Here is a 24,129-nt window from a genome sequence, read left to right as displayed (position 1 = left end):
GCTGTGATAGTTCAAGGGCATTCTAATTTTCATTTAAAACGAACTGTATAAGATTATAGAATACGGTGGCCTGCTTTGTTAGTCATTTGGCATGCCTGATGTTAGCAGAGTACCCGGTGGAAAAGATGAAGGATAGAAAGACGTGAGGAAAACATCTAGAAGATAATGTGAACCACAATGTAATTTTAAGTTTTCTAGTAGCCACATTGGAAGATATCAAAAGAAACAGATACAATTAATTTTAATAATATGTTGCTAGCCCAGCATATGCAAAATATTCTTTTACATGTACTCGATATAAAAGTTATTAATAAGATATTTTACATTCTTTTTTGTCTTACTAGCCCTTTGAAATCTGAGATGTATTTTATATTTATAGCCCCCCTCAATTTGGATTAGCACTGTTTCAAGTGCTCAATAGCAACATGTGGTTAATGGTCACCATATTGGACAATTTAAGTCTTGAGAGCTAGGCCAGAAACCAGTCACTGAGAAAGTACTTTAGGCAGAATGCATCATGCAAATAGCGGGCCCAATAAAGGACTTAAGCTGAAGAGTAATATGATCAGACTTCCTTCTGTTTTAGAAATCACTCTGACTGCCTATGTTTAGGACCTGGTGGGATAGAGTAGGCATGACTGGCCTAAGAGACTATTAGAGTATTCTAGGGCGCCTGGGTGGCTCAGTGGGTTGGGCGTCCGACCTCGGATCAGGTCATGATTTCACGGCTCGTGAGTTCGAGCCCTATGTCGGGCTCTGTGCTGACAGCTCAGAGCCTGGAGCCTGCTTTGGATTCTGTGTCTCTACCCCTCCTCTGCTCATGCTCTGTCTCTCTCTGCCTCAAAAATAAATAAACATTACAAAAAGTTTTAAAAGAGACTACTGGAATATTCTGTGTGAGAGTTTGGATGAGGCTGGTTACAATGAAGAGGGGGAAGAAAAGATATAGATAGCAAGGAGGTGGTTTGTAATTGGTTCAGTGATTTCTTGGATGGAGGGAAGTAGGTGGTCAGAAGAGAGAGAAGCCTAGAATGATTCCAAGGTTTAAGTGGTTGACAGGATATAAAAAGGAAACACAGGACACAACATATTTTGTCCTGGGATGGTGGCAAAGGAAGATTACAAATATAGATTTGGAAAAGTTTTGGTTGAAAAAATTGTGCAGGCGAGAGGTAGAGATATCTCACAGACAACTGGATGGATAAATCTGGAGCTTAGCAGAAAAAAAAGAAAACAAAACCCAGCTTCAAGTAGAATCATTACAGAACTTATTAGAACCTTCTATGTAAAATTACTATGAAATTACAGAGCAGTTTGGGAAGTTCCAGGCTCTCAGTTTCTTGTTGTGGAGGCAGACTTAGCTGAGAGGAAGGAGCAGAGCCGCCTCGTGTATAGGCCTCTGAGCAGTGGGCACCAGGCTGGGGGTCCTGCTTCCCTAGCCCAGTGACCTGTTTGCTTGGGAGCAGGAGAGATGCTATGGGAGCCACGCTGAGTGGTCATCTCAGAGGGAGGCAGGAGCCCCTGGGCCTAAACATTGTGTTGTGTCATTGAGGAGGAATGGAGGAAGCGAAAGTGTCTGGATAAGGCATCAGAAGTTAAGAATTCCTGTCCTGGAATGTGGTCGTTTACCTCATATGTTGTCTCCACCTCTGATAGTACCTGTCCTGTGAGTGAAGTGTGACTCGTAACCTCTTCCTCTTCGTGACTAGAGATGGTGCCTTAACTCAAGGGTTGCAGACTGAAATGCCTACAAGGGCCAAGCGGGGCACCTGTAGGAGTGAAGTGAATGCAGAGAGCGCACAGTGTGCTCGGCCAACGGGAGCAGCTGAGGCTCAGCTCCCAGAGATTTTTGTGAAGCAGCAGCAGGAGCCTAGTTGCCAGATATTTTGATTTTTTGTGCATGCAGATTTTTTTTTGTGTGAACTTTTCAGACTTTTAGATATTGGATGAATTGTATTTAAGCATTGCAAACCAAACAAAATATGTCTGTGGGCTCTAATCGGCCCATAATCCACCAGTTTTTGACATCGGTCTATTTATGCCATTATATATCATGCTTGTTTGTATTTTTCTACTTAGGTTTCCTACTGTAACCACCATTGTTCATATGGGTTGTTTCTGTTTGCTTTGCTTGCTCGTTTGTTTTTATTCCCCTTCTATAATGGGTCAGACCCTATTTGTTGATTAATTTCGTATTTGGAAGGTGGACAGAGGTACAGGAGGTGCTAAGACCTTTCACTCTTTTAGGACCTAAAACAGCAGACCGTATGGAAAATGACATATTCCCCTGGCAGATTCAGGCCTCACAATTGGGGTAGGAGAGGAGTAGCTAAAGACGCAACTGGCCATGTTTTGGTGATGACTTTCCTAATAAACTGAAGATTATTTAAAGTAGATCCGTATTTAATAACAAAATGAAACATCAAAGTCATTTATGAGGGTAGTAGGTCTTATGATGAGAAAATGTTACGTTTTCCAGGGCTCAAAACTAAACAATTTATTTTTAAAAATTGAAGAAAGAATGAAATGAAACAGAAAGTACAAGAAGAAAACAAGTGAGGGAAAATGGGAGAGAACTATGTAAGATAAAATGGATGTACTATGCATTACCCATGGATGTTATCGAGCTATGTGCTTTAAGTTTGTAGAAGAGAGGGGATGCTCTTTCATCATGCTTCTTATCCCTCCTCCCTCTTTCCTACCTATGGACAGAGTTGCTATAGATCAATGACATTCTAGGACACTGGACCATGTTTCCCAGTAAGTCCATTAAAAGATCATGGGCTGTTCATTAAAAGTTCGTGCACAATGTCCACACAAAGACTTATACACAAGTGCTCATAGCAGTTTTATTCATAATAGCCAAAACCTGGAAACAACGTGAATGTCTATCAGTAGGTGAATGGATAGATGAACTGTAGTGTATCCATACAATGGAATACTACTCAGGAATAAGAAGGAACAAAAATTATGATACACACAACAAGATGAATGACTGATGAAACATTATGTTGAACAGAAGTCAGAGCCCAAAGAGTTCACACTATATGATTCAATTAAAAACATTTTTTTAATGTTTGTTTTTGTTTGTTTGTTTACTTATTTATTTATTTAGAGAGGAGAGTGGGGGAGGGGCAGAAAGAGAGGGAGAGAGGGCATGGAGCCCAATGCCGGGCTCAATTTCACAACCATGAGATCGTGATTTGAACCAAAATCGAGGGTTGATTAATCGACTGAGCCATCCAGGCACCCTCTATGTGACTCAATTTATATGAAACCCTTAAACCCAGGCAAATCTAATCTATGGTAACAGAAAATATATCTATGATTGCTTGGGGCTTGGGGTGGGGGCCATGGAATAAAAAAAAGCATGAAGGAATTTTTGGTGGGGTTAGGTGATAGAAATTATCTGTATCTTGATCGTGGAGGTTACATGTGCGGTTGTATGTTTCAAAACTCCTCAAACTTACACTTAAAGTAAGTATATATTGTTCTATGTGAATTATACCTCAGTACAGTTGATTTAGACAAAAAGGTCATGTACAAAGGTATAGCTCTCTCTGCTGCTCTCCTGTACCTTTCTCACCTGTGCTAAAGAAGCAGTTATTAGATCTAGCTCTCCTTTCTGCTTCCAAATGGCATAAATGGGGAGAAAGCAAGGACCTTTCTGCTTGGGACATGTCCAGCTAACCTGTGGGTCTCACCTTGCATCATCAAGCATTTTTACCTGTTTGGTTTTCTATCTCCATTGATGGCAGATGAGATGTGGTGAAATCCTGAAGTTGGGTTTGGGCTTATGGGGAGAAAAGGTGTTCCTGCTCTGAGCATTCAGGCTTACTCAGGTGCTTGCCCTAGCCCAACCTACAAAGGCTCTGCATCAATAGGTGTGTGGATAAATGGTGTAGGAGCCCAACTTCAGCTGTGAACAGGACTTACTTTGCTTTTCTTTACAATTGTTCTATAGGTAGATAGCTCCCTCAGTGGAATTTTGAAGAGGGTAGCTAAGGTTGAGGACATGATTTGGGTATTTCTAGGAACTTGGGTAAATACCATCTAAACATCATAATTATTTCTAAGATAAGTCTTCCATAGACCTACCACGCTCATTCAGGCCTCAGTACCTTTGCACATATTATGGCTTCCACCAGTGTGCTATACTCTCTGGCTGGCCAAATGCTTACTTTTCAAGGTCCAGCTTGAGTCATTGTCCCTAATCCTTTCCAGTGACCAGTCTCAAAGCAGATCTATGTATTTCTTGCTACATGATACAAAAGAAGGGAAAAGGGCTTGAGTGTCATACAAGTCTGGGTTCACATCTTGACCTGCTACTTGCTATGTGACTTTGAACAAGTTATTTATCCCCTTTGAGCCCCAGTATTATGTGTGTGTGTGTGTGTGTGTGTGTGTAAGTGTGTGTATAGGCACTAAGGCTTAGTGATATATTTATGTATTTTTTATCTCTAAAATAATGATGATAATTCCTACTTTTTAGCATTGTTGTACATATTAGATGAGATAATTAAAGTATATAATTTGCAAAATGAAGATGCGTAATATATTCTGGCTATGATGATTATTAGACTCTGGTGGCAATAACACCTATAAGGCTGTTCTTGCATATAGGTGTGGACATGTGACATGGAAACAATAGAATATGACTGCTGTGTGTCACTCCTGGAGTGAGAATTTTAGGAGAGGGTATGTACCTTCTCCACCATCTCTGTCACCAGCAACACCTACTTTGCAAGGAACAAGCTTATTTTATGTTAGGTCCCTGACATCCTAGGATTTATTTATTATATCAAGCTAGTGTTAATTACTCCAGTGAATTTAGAAATTGGCACTTTGAGGTGAAGGGTTAATGGCAGAGAAACCTAAAATACATTGTGTTGACTGTAGTTGGATGGTGGGTGGCTCAGACACTGATATGGAAGGCTGGGAAGATGGAGACCCATGGAAGAGAGGGCAAAGAATTTGGTAAATCTGTTGCTGGTGATAATTTATAAGGTAGGCCAGGTGCCAGACAAGCTTTTTGTCTCCAGATCCTGGTTGTCACTTACTGTGCTTAGTGAGATAGATATGCTCAGGCAAGATTTGGTGTGTTTGAGAATGAAATGAAAAGGGATTAGATACAGTCCAAAAATGTGATGCTTTTCTGGGACTGGAAAAGAAAATACTTATTGACCCCAACTAGTCAAAGATATGCCTGAAAAAGGCTTTGAGCAACAGAGGTCCACTTAAAAATCGCAGTTTAGTAGATGCCATGTTAGCCTCCAGAAAGGTTATAAAATAACTAGGGATTGTTCTCTACCCTCAAAGAGTTTATAATTTACTAAAAAATTTTTTAAAAAGACATGTACAAATAACTGTGGTGGGAGACAGTTAATTATCACAGCATGCTGCTTTAAATAATGGAAGAATTACAACCTTCTGGAAGAGCCCAGAGTAGGGTTCTCATGGGGAATGAGGAGCTTGGACCTTGGTAACGTATCAAACCTTCAGACCCATGAATGAATGAACCTCAGTTATCTTTCAAACTCATTTTCATCTTTTTGAAATGTGAGGGTTCAAATTTGGTCTGTGGGGTAGTAGCATTGAGGCGATGCCTCCAGCAAGCCCATGACTTCTCCATTGATGTTCTTTCCTGACTTTACAAGTCATTTGGACTAAAACTTGAAAAGGTTCCCCCTCTTCAAGTCTCATTTCCGTAAAGGCAGAAGAGGACCCTGTTTGCCCCATCCTTTTTCTACTGCCCCAAGAGTATGAGATGCCCCAGACTTTAAAGCACACAGATTGCTTGTTTTTATTGTCTCTTGTTTTCTAATAGTCATTCTCTGGGCAAAGAAAGAGAATTTGCAGCTTCTTATTGTTTCCCGGCATGAGTCTAGTCCTTGTTAGCTTGTTTTTATTGTCTCTTTGGCTCTGCAAAGCATTTATCTAAATATAGAATGGTACAACACTATGGACAGGATTGGAATAAGATAAAATTCTTTCCAATCAATTCCCTTGCATTTTCCAGTGAACAGTAGGTACTGTTCTTTTCTCCGAGTGGCAAGAGTGGGCAGCAAAAAGAAATTATATTGAGCTGTGGCACTTTCCACCCCAGAAGTCAATCACTCCAAGACCTTCCAAGTTAGGAAGTCCAGAGTGGTCAATGCTCTGGACGCTGGCTCTCTTGTGACCTTAGGCAAACCACACAATGATGGTCAGCAGCACATACCTGCCCGTTGGGGCAATGTGTGGAAGGGGCACAGGCATCAACAGTCCCAGACTGGATCTCTTGCCTGGCCACTTATTTCAGTGGGACCTTGGGTAAGCTAGTCAACCCCATCTATAAAATTGGTGATCCTAATGAAACCTATCTCTAGAGTTCTTATGGGGGTTAAATGAGATGGATATATGTAAATTATTCAGTAGATTTTCAAGAAATGGTGGCTATTATGTTTTGTAGCCTGATATTTTATAGCATTAATGTTTCAAATGAGACCATATCTTTAATTTTGTTTCTGGGAGAAATAATCTATATAAATTTATTTATGATATTAATAAAAAGCAGCTCTCACCTACCTTATGAATCAGATACAAGTCTCTTATTCCCTTCATTCTGATGAGAGTGTTTCATTACTGGAGGCAGTGCCGTATAGTGGTTAGAGCAGGGACTCTGGCACTAGTCTTTGGGGCTCGAATCCTAGTGTGTGATCTTGAGCAAGTGGCTTAACTTCTCTGGGACATAATCCTTTATCTGCAATTCTAAAATGATACTTTCATGTGCATTACCACACAGTATAGATCTTCCTATTTTTGGTGCAGAAATATTGTGACTGAGTCTAGAGGACTCCCTTAGACCCTGATGGGGCTTCTGCCATATATGTTACGTGCATCCTGTTATCTTTATGAAATCTGAATTCTGAATTCCAAAACTCATCTGGTTCCAAGGGTTTTGGATAAGAGAACTGTGATACACCCTCCTAAGATTATTTTGAGTTACATTAACTTCATGTGAGCCCCTTGGAGCCTGATAAGCTATTACTGTCATCCTTGGAACAATCCTTTGAGAGAGTAATTGTTATCCCATTTTATAGATGAGGAAACTAAGATACAGAGAAGTTTAGCTGCATGGCTCATATGTGGTAGAGCTGGAATCCAAACAAGGCCTTTCTGACTCCAAACCCCAGGCATTCTATTGAAACCGATCAATTCCCAGGGCCCTGTACATGCCCCCACAGAGCCAACCCTAGTTAAGATCCCACTCAGAGAATTAGGGTCTATGGTTAAGGAAACACCATAAACCGGGCCTGCCCTCTCCAGACACCTCCACGGGCAGACCAGCGCTCTTGTGGGCTCTCCACCCCCTTTCCACAGCCATACAGAGGAGGGAGGAGTAGAGAGCTGCCAACCACACGGCGTCATGAGAGAGCCAGCCCTGCACACGCTGGCCAGCTGCACTCCTGTGTCAACTTGGGTCTCTCCAGAAGCTGACAATAAGAAAAGGACTTTAGTGCTAACAGCTGATTTGTGAAACACAGGAAACATCATTTGCCATTCGGCGGTGGAGAAGTGATCCAGAGAAGGGAAGGCAGCCAGTAGTAGGTATGTTATTATGCTATTTCTCACAGTGAGCGACTGAAACTCCACAGGGAAATGTGAGTCACGGAGTAAAACACATGTCTCAGAATGATCCCACCCAGGGGATGAGAGAACTGAGGTATTTATACTCCATCTCTGGAGAGTCCTTGATTGAGGGCGACTCCCAGGGATGTCCTTGGCAGGCAACCAGAAACAGCGTGGCCTTCCTCATTCTGAAATGTGAGGTCTAAGCGATGTGAGTGAAGCATTGACAGGGTCTGTGACACACCCTTTAGCACAGTTCTGTGCAGTAGCAGGAATAGCTTTATTTGTGAAAAGCCCAGGGTGGATGATGTCTCACTCACTGTGAGTTTGCTATCCACAGACAGACCTACCTACCCTCACAAAATTCCCAGTGTGCTGCCTGCCATGGTGCCTGAAATTTGTGTCACAAGTTCCTAGTTCTCTAGAGGCCACCAATAAAATGTCGGTACACTACCCAGGAGAATTAACAAATGAGCTATGACCTTTCCTTTCCTAGCTAAGAGACCTGCCTCTAGAGAATGGGACTTGGAGCAAAGAGGTTTTAATGGAAGAAATATTTAAAAAAAAAAAAGTTCTGGATAGGGGTGGGAGTAAAGGAAGAAACGAGTCACCACCATTGAAGACCTTACGTAATCTGTGGTGCTAGCTACCAGGTCACAGATGGACACAAAGGGGAGCCTCTAAGGACAGTAGGACCAAAGGGGGACCAGAAGGGTCTCTCAGACAAGGAAGGGGCCCAAAGGGACATTTTCTTGTTCCCCAGTTTTACCCAGATCAGGGCCTGGGAAGGAAGACTCCCTTCACTGCTGCTGTGACAGTGAGCTCCGGAAAGACAGTGACCGTGTCTTCTTGTCTGTGTCCCCAGAGCTCAGCACAGTGACTTACCTCACTGAGTAGACCTGCCACGAATTCACTTCCCTGCTCTCGTTTCACCTGCTTGTTCCTTTCAGATGTTTCTATAAGCAACCCTACATTCATACCAATGAACTTTCCATATCACCATTTCACCTTCCGTGAAAAAAGCAACACCACCAACAACAACTTATTTATTGGCAGTGAGACCTTGGACAAATTACTTAACCTTCAGTTTACTAGACAATAAAAAGGAGAGAATGGCCCTGACTTCCTGAGCTCATAGTGTGGACTCAGTGGGGTTGTTATGAACAGAATTGTGCCCCCCCCACCCCCCAGCAAATTCGTATGGTGAAACTCTAACCCCATTTTTGACTATTTGAAGTCAGGGCCTATAAGGAGGTAATCAAGTTAAAATGAGGTTGTAGGGTTAGGCCTTAACCCAATAGGACCTGTGTCTTTATAAAAAGAGGAAGAGACTCTAGAGATCTCTTTCTGTCTCCTTGGGTGCACAGAGGAAAAGCCCTGTGGGGACCCAGTGAGAAGGTGGCCGTCTGCAAACCAGGAAGAGAGGCCTCAAAATAAACCAGATTTTCTGGCACCTTGGTCTTAGACTTCTAGCTGCCAAAACTGTCAGAAAATTGATTTCTGTTGCTTAAGCCACCCAGGCTGTGGCTTTTGTTATGGAAACCCTAACAGACTAATATGGAGGTAACTCATCTAAAGGGCTTTGCTACAGAGCCTGACACAAGGTGGGGATTCATTAAGTGCAGCTGTTGTCATTACTTATTGCATCCAATAAGAATACCTTTCTAGAAGAGAAAGAGAATCTGGAAGTGCTGATACCAAACAGTTTGAAAATCCCCTTTAAGCTCCTGACGAGAAATTGAGGACATCAGAAAGAAGGCAAACCACACTCACTGAAGTTTTCCAATCCTATTTCTGCGTATAAGGCATAATGGTTTGTGTCAAATAATATGCCTGCATCTTTCCTCTGAGGAATTTTACGTGCTCATGCCAACAACTTATACATCAGGCAAACGTCTGTGTCCTGAGGATAAGCTAAGGGAATGTCTGAGATGGCCCGGTGCCTGAGGCCAGGACCGTGCGCAGAGGGGCGCTAATAAAATAATTGTGTTTGCTTCACTCTCTCTGTAGTTTAGGCTGTGCAGTCTGGAAGCAGGCCAGGCTGGTCTGTTTTAAGAATTGCAGCATTGAGTTTACAGTATAAGACAGGTTTTACTTCAAGCAGGCCTTAACTAATAATGGCCTTTTAGAAGTACAGCTAGCTGTGACTCATGGGCACATCAGGGTGAGGGACCTCCCAAAACTCTATTCTTTCACTAAAACTCTGAGGTTCTGGTTTCTTAATGCTGTTTACATTCCTCAGGACACCTCTGTTGGCCCCTCCACGTGGACTTCTGGGCTATGGACCTCCTGTGAGCAGGTGGGGGAGGGGGAAGAAGAGGCCTCTCAAGCAACTACAGTTCTTTTTGTTTGTATTTTCAATCCAAATTCATGCGTTGGATATGGTACTAAAATCCATAAATCCATTTGGGAAAACAGAACCATCTGGGCTCATTGGTCAGAGTTCTAAATGGTGTAGAAAGAAGGAAAAAAATGTGACTTCTCATAAATGGGAAGGGGGTTGCCTTGGCTTAATTGAAAGCAGTTGAAAGGATTCTTTTGTCTGTTTTTTTCCCCTTAAGTTTTTCTTTAAATCAGTGTTGTCCAATTGTCCTCAGAGATGACATAAGGCACAGTTGAAACTTCTATTGTCCTTTGCTGTTACTGCCTCTCCATCAACCTGGCTTCACAGGGTATGATGTTGTGGCCTATAGGATTTCTTGCCATTTATTCCTCTCTTGCAGATGAATGAAGTGCTAAAATATGGTTCATTAAACTCACTTCTTTTTGTATCTCCCAGACACTAAGTATTCTTTGATTCAATGTTGATTCAACATATTCATTAAACCCAAACATTTACTCAACACTCACCAGGTTCCAGGCCCTTTTAAAGGCAGTGGGGATGCTAAGGCAAATGAGACACAGATCCTGCCTTCAAAGAGCTCCTGTTTAATGGGAGAGCAGAGAATTCATTCCTAACACATGACCACAGAGGAGGACAGAGCATGGAGACAGTCTTTGAAGAGAGTACCAAAGGATTTGGCAGTGACCTTCCATGAGGGAAGCCAAAGAGAGGAGCATTAGTGGGAAGAAAGATGAAATGAGGAAAAAGAAGCAATATGCAGGTTGTTTTCGAGAGAATCAGTCATTCTGATGTATGGATGAAGGCAGCTGGTGATGTCAGTGTATATTGCAGACAAGTTTAGGTTGAACACCAGGAAGGTAGCCTCAGTAAGTGAGAGCCTGAACGGAAGAATCTTTCTCATCTTGAGCTAAACTAAATAGTAATTTAGCAAAGGAAGGAAGGGTGGAAAGAAGGAAGGAAGGAAGGAAGGAAGGAAGGAAGGAAGGAAGGAAGGAAGGGAAGAAGGATGGAAAGGAGGGAGGGAGGAAAGGAAATCACCTTATATGCTTGGTAAAAAATCATATATGAATCTGTCTGCCTCCATTCCATAATTCCAACCCCCCTTCCCAGAAAGAGTTGAGAGATTGGCCCACCAGAGTTTCTCTTTAAGAGAAACTTATAAGATACAACTAATAAACACCAAATTCATTGTTTGCCTGGTTTCTCAGAAGATTTGGGAATGGACTGACCTTGTCTTAAACCCATGAGAAGTGCACTATCTTAAGAAAAGCAACGGGGCACCTGGGTGGCTCAGTCGGTTGAGCGTCTGACTTCGGCTCAGGTCATGATCTCACAGTTCATGAGTTCGAGCCCCACGTCAGGCTCTGTGCTGACAGCTCAGAGCCTGGAGCCTGCTTTGGATTCTGTGTCTCCCTCTCTCTCTGCCCCTTCCCGACTCATTCTCTGTCTCTCAAAGATGAATAAATGTTTAAAAATTTTAAAAAAGCAACGACAGTATGATATCTTTTATTACATAGGGTGATATAAAGATGGAAAAAATTAAATATATATTATGATGTGGTTTGAACATTGTAGTAAATTAGCATGTAGCTTTGAATTTGTTATGCTCGTGGCCAAAATCTGTTATAAACAAGTTGGAATGCTGCTCAGATTGTGTCAAAAATAAGTTTCCAGAAAGGAGCCCTAGCATATGCCTACACAAATGTAGTACCGCTCGTAAGGAACAGGGAAGTGAGGGGCAAGAGAGAGATCTACTAGCTACTAATTAAAGCTGAATTTAAGGATTGCTATGGGATTTTCAAATGGACTGGGGTCAATGGTAAATCTTATTTAAAGGCCATTTGGGGAGGAAGAAGGGCCAGCAGGAGCAGGAAGACTTCAGGAAAGCACCTGTACCCCTTCAGAAATACATGTCTTTGGTTTCTTCCTTTCATCCCACTCACTCATCGGGCTTAACTGGTGGGATCTGGTTTTGATTCTATCTGCATAGCTATTTTGTACATATGTGGACACCCCAGATAGTGGTAGTAAAGAAGTTCACTCAAACTTGCTCAGTTCAGAGATCAGGTGATGGAAATCATGTTCACCTGTGCATTCCGAGTACCCAACATAGATGTTCAATATGTTCAGTGTCTAAATTAACAGGCTCCTTGCTCTATTAGTTGTACTACTGGAAAATCTGTTCTCTAAAAAATATTTACTAATTATCTACTCCTTGGCAGGTATTATATAAAGCACTAGGGATATAAGTGTGAGCAAGAGAGGCATGACCCTGTCTTCCTGGAGCTTGTTGCTCATAAAGAGAGGCAACAATGAAATCAGAAATTATAAGAAGTTATGATAACATCGTAATATGGTAAGTGGGGTGCTGATGAGGTCAGTGCCAGGGAGACCATGTCTGCTGGGAAGGTAGATCAAGGAATGCTTCCTGGGATAAGTGACTCAGATGAAGTTAGTCAGAGTTCTCAGCCCTAATGGGATTTATAATCTATTTGGAGAAGGAACACTGTCACACATGCAAAAGTAAGGAACAGTGTGAGATAAGATGCTCCAGGTTCAGTGTTAGAACATGGATTATAGATGGTAGAAAGGGCAAAACCAGAGGACAGAAGTGGGCATGGAGGTTTTCCAGGAGGGAGGGGACCATGACTGTCCTTGAGAGATGGGGAGGACAGTGGAATAGAACAAGAGGAGAAAAGGCTGAGATGAGAATTGCACCAGCTGGGGAAGGGAAGCCTAAGATGCGTGGTAGCAGGAAATAGGCTGAATTATGCAGGACCTGGAAAGTCAGGCAGAAATGGAAGTAGAGACATAACCATATTATAGTTATTATTTTAAATAATATGATAAAAGCTACTACCTTTCACGTCCCAGTCTGGGGTTAGGTGCTGGGCAGGAAATGTTTAGCAATAAGCCTGCGATCCTTCCTCTCTCTTTAGCAGGGGGAGGCCTATGGGAAAGGAAGAAGGAAGGTAACAGTCAAATCTTCATGTAAACACACTAATGATGTATGGCTAGCGCAGGTTTTTATCTATGAAATGCTTTTGGAAGGAGGTACCTGTCCTGCCTGGGTTGCTCATCTGTGGCAAACCTGGAATCTATGGATGTAGCGAGCATGGGTCCTGGGAAAAGGTAACGTGAGTTATGCAACTATCTGAATATAATGTGAAGATACTTGATGATGGCTCTTTTCTGTATAGGTGATGTGGCCACGTACATGGCTTAAAGGTTTTCTGTTGATCTGGGTAAGAGAGTGTCGTGATGTGGCATGAAAGGCCTGAAGATTTGCATGAGTCCTGGACCCCTGGCTGCTTTACCTGGGCTTTGTGATTGTTTACTTCATTGAAATTATTAGTAAAGCTTGATGCTGGTCAAGGTCTCTATTTTTATGAGTCTGCTTTAACACTCTGATCCTTTGTGTTGCCTTAGATACATTATGTATATTGTCTCATATCAACTGTATATGGTAGGTGCTCAGAGAAACTGGTTAATTTGTCCAATATCATACAATGAGGAAGCAGCAGCCTCCAATTTCAACCCAGATCGGACTCCGCAGCCCACACTCTTCCCACTGTTCTGCATTGTTCCCCTTTTTAAACTTGAACAGAACAGAACAGAAAAGAACAGCTCATGGGGCCCCAGGGAAGCCCAGAAGCCCTTTGAAAGCCACTTCCCCAAAGTACAGTTTTAATGGGAAAAGTCTTTCTGGTGTAAAACCTGATTCATTCGAGATCCGAAAGGTAGCGTTTGTGTCACATTTTCCATGGAAATTCCCATTTTCACCAGAGGCTTACATCCCCACTGGGACTCTGCGACTCATGGAGCATTTGTGTGCTATCGGGGGAATAATACCACAGTCTTTGAATGCTGAGAGAATGGCCAAAAGACTCTGCCCTTGATCAGAATCAGATGATATAAATTGGAGTTTCTAGTTCCATCTTTAGCTCGAAAGCAAGCTGGGCCTTGTGGGAAGACTCGCTATTCCCCGATGGGTTGGATCAGCCATATTTCACATGGGCTTCAGTTTATGAGGACATTTGTACACATTCATTCACAGCTCTGAGGGTTTTTTTTTTCCATCTGTTTTGTTTTGTTTTGTTTTGTTTTGTTTTCAAATGAATTTTTACAAAGCATTGGATCCATTTCCTGTTAGGAACTCGAGGTTCTCTTAAAAAAAAAACTGGCATATGAATGTGAGGAAAGGGGGTAGGCCATATCGAAGAATCCACTTTTTCTTTTCTGGAGAAGTGGTTTAATTCTAGTTGCCTCAGGTCAAGGAGTCCCATTCTTAGAGGCCAGCTGACTAGTATAGCACCTTGGTTCCTGTTAAAACCACCACGGGATACCCATAACTGGGATGTGGCATATTGCCTTATGCCTGGAGCTCTCTCAGGGCTGCCGCCATCATTAGTGGACAGATGGAGCCATCTTCCCTTCCCTGGCTGTGCCTGTTTAGTCATCTCTGGAGGTAGCTATTGTACCACCAGCTAACACAAGTGCTTAATAAACATCTAAATTGCAATACCCCCAGAAAGGTGTTCACCTTGATAGAAAAATCTGACGAAAGAGCACCAGAATCTTTATTTCAACAATCAAAGCAGACCCACACATATCCGGTATCTATTTACAGCAATATGCTGAGGAGCACTTTACCTTGGGTCTTTACAAGAAAAGTAAGGGGCGCCTGGGTGTCTCAGTCGGTTAAGCGGCCGACTTCGGCTCAGGTCATGATCTCGCGGTCCGTGAGTTCGAGCCCCGCGTCGGGCTCTGTGCTGACAGCTCAGAGCCTGGAGCCTGTTTCGGATTCTGTCTCCCTCTATCTGACCCTCTCCCGTTCATGCTCTGTCTCTGTCTCAAAAATAAATAAACGTTAAAAAAAAGAAAAGTAAAAATTTAGTTGAGAATTACCGAAACCCAGTAATTACTGAGCTTAGTTGAGAGAAGGCAGTGGTCTGATGTAGACTTCAAGTTTCTCTTTTTCTGGATTCCATTGATCCCCTTCTTCGCCTACACTTAGCATCCCACTGTGGTCTCTCTCCCCTGGGCAATTGCTTTCTTGCTTCTGGACTCTTACCATCTTCAGGGTCTTTGGTCTTTGTTTATGCTCTTATCCGATCTTCCTTTTATACACAACCTTTCTAAGTCATGAAGGAGAACTTGATTTGTTCTAATGCATGGCAGAATACTGGCTATTCACTTTGTTGAGTTGCCAGCCTATTTGCTGATGGTCCTGTGATTTTCCAGACTCAGCACTTGATGTTCTTTATGTCTTGGTGCCCTGCTCCTTATATTCTTTCTTTGGCCTTCCATGTAATGAGAAAAAAAAAGAATAAATACCTCTTTGCTTGTGAAGGGAAGAGTAAACTACAACTGAATATGGATTTCCCGCAATGTTACAAAGACATAGACATACAACTGTCTTTGTAACACCACAATCCATCGAATCATCTGATATGGTAAACAGAATATCTAACTAACTACTGGCTTAAACAGGGAGCTGTTTCTAGGCATAATTAATACAGTAACAAGGTTGTTGGGATTCCAGATTGACTTATCTGTCATTCTTTGTCTTCATACTACAAATCCAAAGAAAGACAGGGAGAAAGCTCATCTCATTAGAGTTCTCTCTTTTCAAAAAAAATAAAATGGAGGGAAATCTTTTCCAGGATATATACCCCACCTCTAGCAAGTTTCCCTTTAATACTATGGGTCAGGATAGGGTCACTGCCTATGCTGCCTGTAATGCAACTGGGAGAGTCACTGGTCTCTTTACTGGAAGTGGACTTTGTGTGTAAAGAAGGAGGGGAAAGGCTCTTGGGTAGCCAACCACTGTCACAGACAAATTCATATGTTGAAACCCTACCCTTCAATGTGATGGTGTTAGGAGATGAGGCCTTTTGGAGGCAATGAGAATGAGATAGGATCCCTTGAAAAGGATGGAACCCTTGAAAATCATGAGAGAGCTTGCTTCCTCTCTCTGCTTTTTCCACCATGAGGAGAAATCTGCAACCCAGAGCAGGACCTGACCATGCTTGCACCCTGGTCTCAGACTCCCAGCCTCCGGAACAGTGAAAAAATACATTTCTGTTGTTTATAAGCCATCCAGTCTATGGTATGCTGTTAGAGCAATTCCAACAGACTAAGAGAACCACAGCCATTCAATACTCACCTAAAGTGCAACAGCCCAGGGATGGATTATATTTAATCATTTCACGCTTGCTGTCACATGAGCCACACAAACAGTTACTATGGAGTCATAAAAGAAGAGACCTCAAAAGTTGGGAAGTCCTGAGTCTCTGGCAAGCTTTTATTTTTTACAAAATCTCCCTTACCAGGTTGTGGTTTAATATCTACTGAAACCCCGAGGATATCACACACACACATGCACACATGCATGCACGCATATCTGACACCTTTATGTAGACTTGGTCACAGCTATGCACATTACTGAATCATTTCTAAAATCAGAACAGGAGCTTACCAGAAAATAATCTAACAAGTCTAGGAATTGTAACAAAATCTTGGGTACAGCAAGGGCTAGATGCAGCTTAGCCTCTGAGTATTGCTGATTAAGTTACTAAAAAAGAATTTAGCAACTAGGATTTTCTAATGATGAAATTTTTTTCTTGTGTAATTGACAGTAGCAAGTTTAACAGAAGAAACACTGAGGAATGGTGATTAGATGCATCCCAACCTAATTTTTCTTCCCCAGTCTATAATAAAAGGCATGGAGCTCAAACCCCTGGGGAAAGCAAGAAAGCCAGGTCTGTATACTTTTGGTAAAGACAAGTTCCCTTCTTAGGATGATGTGTCTGCAGAATCATCTGGAGAAGCAGATGTGAGGGAGGTTAATCCGCTTACTTAAAATATCCTGAAATAGCAGGAAAAGCTATTTGAATCTCAGAAAGTCTGTGAGGTAGTTGAATGGGTTAATCAATATTTCATTTGATGAACTGGCTTGCTGAGGGGCTTTAGGGGACGCCTTTTCCCTTCCTCTGAAGAAATAACAAAGCGGTTGGGTGAATCAAGGGTCACACCCAGGGCACCTGGAAGGGAACCTATGTGGAACTCTCTTGGGTTTGATTCTGGAGTTTTGTTTGTTTGTATGCTTGCTTTTTTAATGTTTATTCATTTTTAAGAAAGAGAGAAAGAGAGAGCAGGGGAGGGGCAGAGAGAGACACACAGAATCTAAAGCAGGCTCCAGGCTCTGAGCAGTCAGCACAGAGCCTGGGGTGGGGCTCAAACTCACAAACCTCAAGATCATGACCTGAGCCAAAGTCCGACGCTTAATCAACTGAGTCACCCGGGTGCCCCAATGTTTTTTTTTTTTTTTAAGTTTATTTATTCATTTTGAGAGAGACGGAGACAGCATGAGTAGGGGAGAGGCGGAGAGAGAGAATCCTAAGCAGGCTCCGTGCTGCCAGCTGTGGAGCCAGATGCAGGGCTTGAGCTCACGAATGGTGAGATCATGATCTGAGCCCAAACCAAGAGTCATTCACTTAACCGACTGAGCCACCCAGGCACCCCCTTGATTATGTTTTTAAGGGTTTGGAAAAATTAAGAAATGTTAGGCCTGTTTCTGATTAGTTTCTGAAACACTCACCTCGTGGTGTAACAATGTTTATTGAAGAAATTGTATATTGTGTGTACAGCAGTTTTGACAGGAGTCCTGACCCTGCGGGTGAGGAGGAGCCCGTAAGTAGCACAGTGCGATCTCCAATCGGAAGAAAGAACATGCGGGGGCTCCTGGGTGGCTCAGTCGGTTGGGCGTCCGACTTCTGCTCAGGTCACGACCTCATGGTTTTTGAGTTCGAGTCCCACATCAGGCTCTGTGCTGACAGCTCGGAGCCCGGAGCCTGCTTCAGATTCTGTATCTCCCCCTCTCTTTGCCCCTCCCCTGCGCTGTCTCTATCTCTCAAGAATAAATAAGCATTAAGAAAATTAAAAAATAATAATTAAAAAGAAGAAAGGACATGCTGGGATACATGCCTTTAGAAAGGAAGCGTTTGATCCTTGAGGAGACAAGGGGTCAGAAAATTTTTTAAAAATCTAGCCTATGGGAAAAAAAAGGGCAAAGAGACATTTAGAGTAGGTTGAAAATAAGAATGTTAAGAAAATTAACATCTTCTCTTTGATAAGAGTAAGTAGACAGTTATGGTCTTTTTATTCCATTTAGAAGTTCTAGAACCAGTGCAGTCTCACTGGGGAACTGCAGACAGGCCGGGCACTTTCACAATTTGCATACATGTATTCACTCATTTATTCTTCCAGGCATCGTTCATTAATCATCTGTCCCCAGTCATTTACGAGGGGCCTCCTCTATTTCAGGCAGCAGAGCCACCATGATGAACAAGAAGTTCTTCATCTGGAGGACTGCGGCTCGGCTGGAGGGAGGCGTATATAAACAGCTAGTAGGGTAAACACAGTAAGTGCTGCACTAGACCTAACAGCAGGTCACTGTGGGCACACAGGAAGGAGAACCCCTGACTCCTCTTGGGTGGCTGGGAAAGGCTTCACAGAAAGGGACGTTAGAAGTGGGCCTGGGAGGACAAATGGGAATTGGTCAGGTGAAAAGAACGAGGAGGAAACCCCACTGAGGGAAGGGTCTGTGTGAAAGCCCTGGGGTGTGACTGGGCTCGCTGAGAAGAGGAGACAGCAGTAAGGGTAGGGGTGAGGCCCGTCTCCAGAAGGTGCGGGAGAGGTGACCAGAGCGAGCTGAAACAGGAGCCCTGGTGTGGGGGAGGCCCTCCACCTCAGGGGCCAGAAGGTACCAGTGCACCCCACGGGGCCCAGGCCCTCCCGCCACACACACACACACACCCCACACATCACACACACCACACACATACACACACACACCCTCCACACACACACAGGAACTGTTGTTTCGGTTAGCCCCCTCCTGAGAATACAGTTGAGTCTCTCAGTTGTGCCCTCCAGAGCCCAGCACTCTGGGAACGCTCTAAGGTGCTTTGGTAGAGAGGACCCAACAGTGGTTTTTAAGCATGGCAATGACACACACACACTGGATCTCTAGGCTGGAAGTTCATTGAGTCAGGACTAGGTCTGAGTCGTGAGCAACTCGGTCTCCTGTGAAGACTTGGCATGTAGAAGGTCCTTCCTAAGTATCTGCTACTTCGTTAAATGAACTCAATGAATCAGGCGGAGTGGAGAATGGACTAGCGAGGAAGGAGACTACGATCAGCCCAACTGAGAGGCTGAGACATAAGAATCCAGGTGAACTATCACAGTAGGGTTAGAGAGGACAGGCCAGTATTTAGACCAGCACTGTCCAATAGAACTTTCTACAGTGATGGAATTGCTGTTCGGCACTGTCCATAACACCAGCCACTAACCACATGTGGCTCTTGAATACTTGAAATGTGGTTAGTGAGAGTCAGGAACTGAACTTTTAATTTTAGTTAATTTAAATGTAAATAGCCACATGTGAACAGCCACACTGAACAGCACAAAACTAGAGTTTTTTCTGTGGCAGAATCAAAAGAACTTGTAACACATTGGATATATTCATTCATTAGTTCAATCAACAAAGATTTATTGATCATTTTCTGGGTTCTGGAGGAGAAAATGGGGGCCAATTTGTGGCAACTGTATGTACCATGCTAAGGTGTTTAGAGTTTGTAATAACGAGGGGAGGAGAATGGACAGGCTGTTTCAGCAGGATTGGTCAGGGAAACCATCTCTGCGTGACAAGTCGAGAGTTGGATGATGAGAAAGTTATGCAGCTTAAGAAAAACAAAAACAAAGACTCCAAATAAGAACTAGATCAATCATTGATGAAAGAGAGCAATAAAATTCAGCATGAAACACTCAGAGCAAGAAGGGACCTGCACCATCTGTAAGTCTAGCCCGCTCTTCCTTTCTCTAGGAAGGCAACAGAAGCCCAGAGAGGTAAACTGACTTACCTAAGGCCACACAGCTACTTAATAACACATTTGAGAACAGACTCAGTCTCCTGACTTCCAACTCCACTACTTACTGGGTAAGTCTATCTTAGCATCTATCTTAGCATCTTAGCATTTTCCTGATTACTGCAAAGGGTTATTGTGAGAAATGAAAAATGTAACAGAGACAAGGTGTTAAAAATGGTAGCTATTTTCATTACTGGAGTTGCTTTAATCTTACAGGGTCCTCTCAAGTAATTATGTTATTAATAATAACTATGTCATTCTTTTAGCAATACAAAAGCATAATGCAAAAAATTTAGTAATTTAATAATACAAAAAGCATTAAGAGAGGCAATGAGCATTCAACTCCTAATTTGTTTTAGTTGTTGTTTGGGGTGACTCTCAGCCTTGGTCCTGTGCAGTCAACAACAAGTACCACCTGCCATTTGCCTAGAGGCAGCGCAAGAATTACGAAATTCTGGAATTCTCTGTAAGGGAAGAAATAACCAGCCTCGACACGGCCGCCCTTACAACCCCACCTTGTTAAGTGGTGGCAAGTATCACAGTCCTCAGATGCTTCTGAAGACAGAAAAATGAGGCTTTGGTTTTCCCGACAGGCACAGCTGTCGTCAAGTTCCTTGTGGAAAGCTGCTGTAGACAGAGGCTGAACGGAAGTGAGGGCTTTAACAGGATGTGAACGTTGAAATGATGAAGTGTGCACTAAAAGCATATGGCACAGGGAAGGATTTTCTGCCTTCAGGATTAGGCACCACATCTGTGCCCTGTGAGCTTATAGTTTTGTAAATATTCAGACAAGGCAAACAGTACGATAAACAGGGTCATGCCTTTGCCAGAGTGACAGTCGGTGTGGAAATATACGTGGTGGCTCTCTCTGACTTCTCCGGGTCATTTGGTGTTCAACCCAGGAACTAGGCCACGCTCAATCCATTCTGTTGTGTGGCGTCCGAGCTTAGTGACTTTGGAGCCACCGGTGCAATTATCACTAATCAGTAGTTGGATACGCTGCCTGAGTAACATGAACAACGAGGCACTGAACAACTGCAGGCCGTTGTGAAAGAGTGGCTGAGAGCCATGTCTGAGGCTCGCTGCCCATCGCCTCACCGCTCCAGCCCCACCTGGTGAAGCCAGGATCCTCTGCCCAGACCGTAGGGCCGTCACCTCCTCCCATCATTCCCGAGCAGCAGGGACCTATCAAGATAATGCCTCTGCACCTTCAGTGCTCCCAGTGTACCTCCCAGTAGACACAGTGACATAGTCAGAGCCATAGAGGCAGAGGGTCCAAACCCTTGGCCTGAATCTAGCAGGTCTGGATCCCAGACCTCTTTGTACCACACAGTTCAGCTTGGGGCAGTTACTTAATTTCTCAGAACCTCTATGTTCTCAAATGTGGAACTGGAATAATGTCTACCTCATAGGCTTATGTGAATCAAAAAACTTATTATTGTATGGGAAAATGCTTTGAAAAATAGAAAGCACTACTCAAATGAGAGCAAGGTATTATTTAGTAGTCTACACCACATGGTATATTTTTGTGGAAAAAAATAAAGCCTCCTGAATATTACATTATATTCATATCACTTCATTCATTCATCCATTCATCCACCTCTTCATTCATTCAGCACAGTTTTATGAGACAAGGAATCTAGGCCCAGTGCTGTGGTGTATACTAGGTAGATATCAGATCATGAACAGCTCAAATTACTATTCCTCATGGAGCTTACAGTCTATTTAGGAGAGGGGGACACTGTAAACCAATAATTATGCAAATGCATTTAAAATTACAAAGCGCACTAGGTGCTGTGAAGAAAAAGTGCGTACGGCCATGAGCGAGGCTAATAGTGGAGGTACCTAAATATGAGACTCAGTTGAGTTGACTGACTTGAGACAAGGGACTTCAAGGCAGCAGAAAGAGTATGGGGGAAACCCTTGAGAAAGCAGAACATTTGGTAAATTCAAAGACCGAGAGGCCCATGTGGCTGGAACCCAGGAAAGAAGGATCGTGTCGCCAAATTCGTGCAGGCAGAGCAAGGGTAGCAGATGCCTCCTAGGATTCTGTTGTCAGAGAGCTGCGAAGTTTGAGCCCTAGTGGAGAAAGGACAGAGCAGTTACAAGACTGGGAAAATGAACTCACTAGAGAAAGGTGGTAATATAGTTGTGTGATCCATTTAACTTGAGATAAGATAAACTCATAAAGATTCTAATCTCTTGGTTGGGAGATTTTTTTTTTTTTTTTTAGCAGTGCTCAGCACTTAGATGTAGTCACATAAATTAATTTTGACATTGTTAGTTGTGGCTTTCCACTCTATACTATTCTACATAAACATTTCTACATGTTTGTAGTCCATAAACTTGTTATGCGTAATGGCTGTATAGTGTTCTATCATGCTTTCCATCGGGACATTTTGGGCCCTTCCACACACTGGTGTGGTTTTTAGTTCTGTATAGATCCCCCCCACCCTTAAAAATAGTGCTGCTGGGAATCTTTTTGTTTTCTTCTGAGTTATTTTCTTGGGTTACATTCCCTCATGGGTCACTTCTCTGCATGTCAGATGGCTGCTCTGATGCTCACTGTCTTGTTTTCTCATGCTTTATTTGTCTGGATGTGAGCAAATTCCCTGGGTACCAGCCGCCTCAGGGAGTTGCACGGGAGGGGCAGGGGCAGGCAGGAAGAGGGTCATCCTCATTAGAAAGACGGAGAGTACCAGCTCTTGCCTTAATGTGTTTTATCCTCTAGGATGGCACCTGTGTTGGGGGTTTGCTCTACACTCAGAACCTCCACGGCCGTTAGCTTGACGGCTAGTTCATTCACCTCTCTCACTTTGCAATCTCCCCCAAGGGACTGTTAAGTTCCTGGGGAACGCTGTATGTGGAATAAAATGCAAGGTATGGCAATGACTTGACTTGTTAGCAGGAAGTGATTGTGAGAAGAGACCTAAAATCTCTCTGAATGTAATTCACTCAAAGTGATAATTCTATCATCTAAGGCAGATGGTTCCCTGAGTATCAACCTTTTAATTTCTTTCTTTAATATTTCATTCAGAATTTCTAGATGTTGTTTAGAAATTGGTCAGGGACCAACTAAACCAAATCGAGCACATTATCAGGGAAATTCAGACAACAAACATCTTTTTCTTGCCTGATCATGGCTCACCCACTCATTTGATCCAGTGTATCTCTTAAGCATTTGCTTTTAACATTAGTCAAAAAGTTAACGGAACAAAACAGAGTAGCTGAACTCATTTGATTTGGGATAGAATATAGCACTCTGTCCTCTGGGGAAAAAGTTCTATTCCCTGAGTCAAACATAACACCACATAGTAATGATTCAGTCTAGAGTTTTTGAAAACTGGAGAATAAGTCCCAAAAGTTTTCTCTATTTTATTAAAAGAAAACAAAACAAAAAGACAAAAATGGAATATAATAACTATTTTGTCCTCTTACCCAAAAAGGGTGCATAGGAGAAGACAAAATCATAGCCTTTTTGATCAGAACCACCATCACTGACTGTCAGTGATACCTACTGTTAATAATAATGGCACAAAACAGCTATGGAGCATTCACTGTGTGCCAAGCACAGTGCTTTACATTTTGCCCTCATCTCACCTCCGCGAGGTAGATTTTCTCAAAGTCACACGGCTAATGAATGATGGACTCAGGATTCAAAGTGTGACCCCAAAGCTAGTGCCCTTCACCTCCTCTCTGCCCTTGGGGCTACAGTGACTGGAGGCAGTGTGTGGTAACAAGACAAACCCATGCCAGGGGTTCCGGAGCATGGGTGTCACCTCCATGTTAGCCTCCAAATTCACCTGTTAGGTGAATTTAGGTAAGTCGCTCAAGCCTCCTTGCGATTCCACTTTGAATGAAGCAGCATGGACTCGTATTTTTTTCTAACTCCCAATGTAAGGTCATGCTAGGTGATGGCTGTGAAAGTTCTCTGATAACCAACCATAAAGTCCTATAGAAATAGATGGACTTATTAATGTGTATTGTGATTGCTCTGATGATGTGGTAAGATTCTCATATTTAAAATGTGAGGCACGCAATAGCCGCTGTGAGGTAAGGTGGCTCGGTGGGGTCAAATTTGAATGTCACATCCAGTGAGCTTGTGATTCAAAATTAATCATCTCATACCCTGACGTGCCAGGGAATCAGAGAATACCCAGCCAGGAGGCAGCTGGGGTCATGTATGTTGTGTATATGACTTGACTGATGTGATGACAGATGTATTCAAAGCATCACCAGGGT

General features: G+C 42.9%; 1 protein-coding gene across 2 annotated transcripts in view; it reads left to right on the top strand.

Annotated features, from left to right (window-relative positions):
• TSEN15 (tRNA splicing endonuclease subunit 15) overlaps nt 1-24,129 on the top strand; it is a 118,997-nt gene that overhangs the window by 40,848 nt on the left and 54,020 nt on the right. For both annotated transcript variants that reach the window (XR_006295338.1, XR_006295339.1), the window contains exons 4-5: nt 18,284-18,380; nt 19,845-19,958. The gene's annotated coding sequence lies outside the window, so the exon portion shown is untranslated. The remainder of the gene's footprint in view (nt 1-18,283; nt 18,381-19,844; nt 19,959-24,129) is intronic.

Source organism: Prionailurus bengalensis, chromosome E4, assembly GCF_016509475.1.
Source record: "Prionailurus bengalensis isolate Pbe53 chromosome E4, Fcat_Pben_1.1_paternal_pri, whole genome shotgun sequence".
Classification (NCBI taxonomy): domain Eukaryota; kingdom Metazoa; phylum Chordata; class Mammalia; order Carnivora; family Felidae; genus Prionailurus; species Prionailurus bengalensis.
The sequence above is the reverse complement of the archived record's forward strand: the minus strand, read 5'-3'. Positions and strand labels throughout refer to the sequence as shown.